The following is a 6,096-nucleotide window of genomic DNA, read 5'->3' as shown; positions in this document are numbered from 1 at the left end:
CTTTGGCCACATCTTCACGGTCCATAACTACGAAAATATCTGCTTCTGAGAACTACCAGTCTCCAAATTCATAGAACACATGAATAACCATAGCTGATCCCAACTCCAACACTCGAATGACTAACACATATCTCACACATAATCACCAATTTTGTTCTGGTGGGATCAATTCAATAAAAGAAAAAAAGCAATTCGAGTCGGTCTTGAAACAATTCATTGCATTTTCTCCTAGACTTCCTAGGTAAATCCATTTTATTATTCAACAATGAGCCCCACGGGGAATACTTCTACAATTCTTCCATTCCATATAGCAAAAATTTGAATATCAGCAGTCGATCAACCTGGTGAATACCGCAATTCCAATGAAACATTTAGAAGTCAAAACACAGTGCGTCATCTAAAATATGCACCCATATCAGGAAATACATGTCATACCCCGACCTCGGGGAGCGCGACCGGCGCTTAACCAAGATAATCCGATAGAGCAAGCCTACTAGATTTCCTTCTACCCAACTCACCCATAAATGAAGGGGAGATAAGTTTCATTAATTAACACCAAGAGGATTCATGAACAACACTAATTCCATTACCATTAGTTACTTCATTTATAAAGTCTCAAAATACATACACTTTTATAGTTTGAAGTGGAACATCTAATACACATACGACATTACTAGCTTAACTTCCCCAATACCAATACATAACACACATCGTGTCTACAGAGCCTCTAATAAGTACAAAAGAGTGCTATGATAGTGTCGGCAACAAGGCTCCGGCTATACCTCAAAATATAATACACACTGAACTAAAGATGCACGACCCCGAAATGAAGTGGGGCTCACCAAGTCCACTGGGAAGAGAGTGTACCGCTATCACTGGTCAATGCTTTCTGTTGTGGAACCACCTGCATCCATTAAAGATGCAGCGTCCCCGGCAAAAGGGACGTTAGTACATGTCGAATAGTACTAGTATGAAAACAAAACATCTATGCAAGGACTTGGAAATACAACATGAATATGATGGATCATGGTAACAATAAAAGACTTAGATAGACATTCAAATCATAGCAAATTTATTAAGACATTCAAATCATAGCAAATTTATTAAGAGCTTTCAATAACAGTTATAACTTTTTAACTCGGGCATCCTCTGCAACCACCTTTACACAAAGCAGCCCTGCCGCCTCACCCTAACGTATGCGGGTGGAGGTGCAATCACAATTACCAGAAACTCTACACAAAGCGGCCCTACCGCCTCACCCTAATGTATGCGGGTGGAGGTGCATTCACGATACCACAACTCTACACAAAGCGGCCCTGCCGCCTCATTCCAATGTATGCGGGTGGAGGTGTAATCACAATAATACAACTCTACAAAAAGCGGCCCCGCCATCTCACCCCAATGTATGCGGGTGGAGGTGTATTCACAATACCACAACTCTACACAAAGTGGCCCCACCGCCTCACCCCAATGTATGGGAGTGGAGGTGCAATCACAATACCATAAACTCTACACAAGCGGCCCTGCTGCCTCACCCAATGTATAAGGGTGAAGGTGTATTCACAATTCCACACTTCAGATACCCAAAACAATAATTGTTTGTACAAAAGGGTTCTCTTCCAATCAACTATTGGGCATCTTTGGCCTTAGCAAGTGTAGGTTCATAAGGTTTATTTATATGAGAAATATGTGTTTGATCACATTGATTTCATACAGGATTTTAATCCCATAAGGCGTATAACAAAATTAAGTCAAAAATAGAGAGTCATTGACACATGACGGTTCTAACACGTTATGCTAATCGGGAATCAAATTTTACTACTCTGAATATCCCACATCAATAACGTTCCAAGTTCGAACTTCACATGATGGAGTTTTGTAAGAATACGGGAATTCCAATACTGGAAAAAAGAACTTAGCGTTCATACCTCGAAAGAACCTTTAGTAGTTCCGCAATAATGTCCCAACACTCCTAACGTTGCCAATCTATAGAGAAGGAGAAAATTACAAGCACGACTAGATAAATTGGTATGGCAAGGGCTGTTACAACTATGACTCGGCTTTTCTCTCAACTAATTCAACAACAAAACCACCCAAGATTGCTCAACAACTTCCCCACAGTCTGTATTAGCTCATGCATGTGATAGAATCTACCCTCATCACCCATAACCAACCCAAACCCGAAATTGAAGAATTGGGGGAAGAAATTCAAACCTTTTTGAAGCCCTAGCAAGTTCCTTTTGATGAAATTCCAATGTTTGATCAAAGTAGAGTGGTGGAATCCCTAGTCCTCCCTTTCCTCTCACTAGATTAGCTCTCTCTCCTCTCTCTAAGATGTCAGGTAGTCCCCCAAAAATTAACCCTCAGGCTAGATAAATGAAATGGGGGTCAGGTTATAAGATTGGGAAAATGGAGCCCTGATGCAGATCTGCGGTCCGCAAAATAGACCACATAATGGCCCTTCAGAACTGGGCATTTCTGCTTCACTCTGCGATAGGTCTGCGGTCCGCAGGCCCATTTTGCGGTCACATAATGGACCACTGAACCTCCTTCCGAAGTGTCATATGGTGGTTCTGCTTCCGGACCGCGAAACGGTTTGTGGCCGCATAAGGGTCCTCAAAATTGGAAAATATTTCTTCTTCATTCCCCGGCTGATCTGTGGCCCCCAGACTGGTTCTACGGTCACATAGTGGACCATAGAACTGCCATGTCCTGCAAACTTTTTCCTTCAACTCCTCGACATATCCTCAAACACATTAGCTTACCTCGACACCACAAAACCTCGGATTCCAGGTGAAACTTCATAGGGCCTTACATCCTCTCCCTCTTAAGATCATTCGTCCTCGAATGAGGGTCTAAATCAGCCATTAACATTCGATAAGACTCGAAAGTTACTTCATACACCAGCAGTTCCAAATTTTGACTAACTCCCAAATTCCCAAAGATTTTGGTAGAGTTTCCCTTGTATTTGGGCCTATCCACCTTTTAGAGAATCCCAAAAACAAATCCTAACAACATGTACATAATCCAATATTGCAACATAAAACAAAAACAACACTAATCGTGGCCCCACAAGCAACATATCACTAGAAAGGAACGCCCTTAGCAGAAATTATACAAGTGATACATAATTACATAATGGCCTCTTTAACCTATTGGTTTCGCCATAGTACTTTCACGGAGGCAATTTCTTTGTTTCTTAGCTTTCAGACTTGCCTATCAAGAATGGCAATTGGAATTTCTTCACAGGTCAGCTCTTCATTAACCTCAATAGTCTCAACTGGCACAATAAGCAACGGATCTCTGACCATCTTCTTCAACATGGACACATGAAACACCGTGTGCACTAAGGACATCTTTGGAGGTAGCTCTAGCCTGTAAGCTATCCGACCAATCTTCTAAATGATTATGTACGGTCCGACATACCTCCGACTCAATTTCCCTTTCTTACCGAACTGCATTATACCCTTCATGGGTGAAACCTTCAAAAACACCCAATCATCTTCTTTTAACTCCAAATCTCTGCGACGCACATCCGAATAGGACTTTTGACGACTTTGAGCAATTTCCATCCGATCCTCAATGATCTTAACCTTCTCCATAGCCTAATGCACGAGGTTTGGTCCTATAAATTCTGCTTCCCCAATCTCAAACCACCTAATGGGAGATCTACATCTCCTACTATATAAAGCCTCGAACGGTGCCATCTGAATGATAGCATGATAAATGTTGTTGTAGGAAAACTCTATGAGTGGAAAATGATCATCCCATCAACCCTTGAAGTCAATAACACAAGCGCGCAACATGTCCTCAAGCGTCTAAATAGTCCGCTCTGCCTACCCGTTAGTCTACGGGTGAAAGGTTGTACTAAGATTCAACTAAGTACCCAAACCTTGCTGAAATTTCTTCCAAAAATTAGCTGTGAACTGCGCCCCTCAATCTGAGATAATAGATACTGGAGTGCCATGCAACCTGACTATTTTCTTAATATACAGCTAAGCATATTATTCTTTTGTGTCGGTAGCCTTATCAGGTAAGAAGTGTGTTGATTTTGAGTCGATCCATAATTACCCATATCAAGTCATACTTATGAGGAGTGCGAGGTAGTCCCACCACAAAGCCCATATTGATCATCTCCCACTTCCACATTGGGATTTCTATGTTCTGTGCCGGCCCACCGGGCCTTTGATGTCCAACCTTTACCTGCTGACAATTTGGACACGTCGCCAAAATGTCCGCTACATTCCTCTTCATATCATTCCACCAGTAGAATTTCTTAAGATCATGATACATCTTTGTGGAGCCCGGTTGCACGGAATACCTATAAGTGTGAGCCTCGGTCATGATTCTTTCCCGGAAACCATCTACATTTGGAACACATAGTCGCCTTTGGTACCTTAAGGTACCATGATCCAAGCCAAGAGAAAAAGCCATGGTCTTATGTTTATGAATCCCCTCCTTCAATTGTACCAATATTGGATCGTCGTAGTGTTTCTCCTTGACTTCCACAACAAACGATGATTCAGCCCTATTTTGCACAATCACCCCTCTTTCACTAGAGTCCACAAGACGAACTCCCAAACTAGCTAACCGATGAACATCCTTGGCTAAAGGCCTTAGATATGCCCGAAGTGAGCCAAACTGCCAATAGATTTCTGACTAAGAGCATCAGCCACAACATTAGCCTTCCCGGATGGTATAGAATATCGATGTCGTAATGTTTGAGTAGCTCAAGCCATCTTCTCTGCCTCAGATTCAATTCCTTCTATTTGAAAATATATTGAAGGCTTTTATGGTCCGTGAATATATCCAAATGGGCTAATGGTGCCAAATTTTCAATGCAAAAACTACTGTCGTGAGCTCTAAGTCATGTGTTGGATAGTTCCTTTCATGATTCTTGAGTCGTCTAGAAGCATAAGCTATCACCTTGCCATGTTGCATTAATACACACCCAAATCCGATCCTTGAAGCATCACAATATACCACAAACCCATCTGTACCATCCGGTAGGGTCAACACTGGCACCGTAGTCAATCTTGATTTCAACTCATTGAAAGCTCCTTTCACAAGCATCTGGCCATTGGAACTTAACCGCCTTCTACATCAAGTTAATCAACGGAGAGGCAAGAGTAGAGAACCCCTCCACAAATTACCTGTAATACCCAACTAAGCCCAAAAAACTGCGAATCTCCGTTGGAGTTGTACTTCTAGGCCAATTCTATACCACTGAAATCTTCTGAGGGTCAACCTTGATTCTTTCTCTAGTGACAACATGACCTAGGAACGTGAAGGATTCAAGACAATATTCACCTTTCGAAAACTTCCCATACAACGGATGCTGATATAGAGTATGCAGAACTGCCTTGAGATGATCGGCATGGTCCTCTCGACTTTGTGAATACAAAAGAATATCGTCAATGAAAACTATCAAAAAGGAGTCAAGAAAAGGCTTGAAGACTCGATTCATAAGATCCATGAAAGCTGCCAGAGCATTTGATAGCCTAAAAACATTACCAGAAATTCACATTGCCCATCCGTGTTCTGACCCGTGCTAGCGGCTGTAGTCTTCGGAGGCATCGCTGAAAATGTAACACATCGTTAGGAACATGAATGCTTATATCGCACGATCTAAGATAAGAAGAGAGGATAACATCCTATATGTCCTGTAGCCTCCTGTCTATATGTGTGGTGCACAACACACCCATAAACAAGACTCTACTAGACACGGTCTGTAGACAACCCTAGGACAGAACGGCCCTGATACCACTTTTTGTCACGACCAAAACCGATGGGCCGCGACGGGTGACCGAGTCCTACCCGTCAAACACCCTTAAGCATGCGTCTTAGATGTAAACCTGAATAACATTTGCTGAATTACGAGAATAATGTACATGAAGGATATATGCCCAAAAAGGCATATATACATATACGTGCAACATACGTAGGGCGAGCCGACAAGGCTGCTATAGACAACTATATAACTTAGAACTGGAAGCCGGCAAGGCCACATACTATCTAACTAGACATACTGTCTACAGACCTCTAATAGAAATATAACTGTACAAAGACGGGACTGAGCCACGTCATACCATATAT

This window comes from Nicotiana attenuata, unplaced genomic scaffold (genome assembly GCF_001879085.1).
Source record: "Nicotiana attenuata strain UT unplaced genomic scaffold, NIATTr2, whole genome shotgun sequence".
In the NCBI taxonomy this organism is placed as follows: domain Eukaryota; kingdom Viridiplantae; phylum Streptophyta; class Magnoliopsida; order Solanales; family Solanaceae; genus Nicotiana; species Nicotiana attenuata.
Note: the sequence above shows the minus strand (reverse complement) of the source record.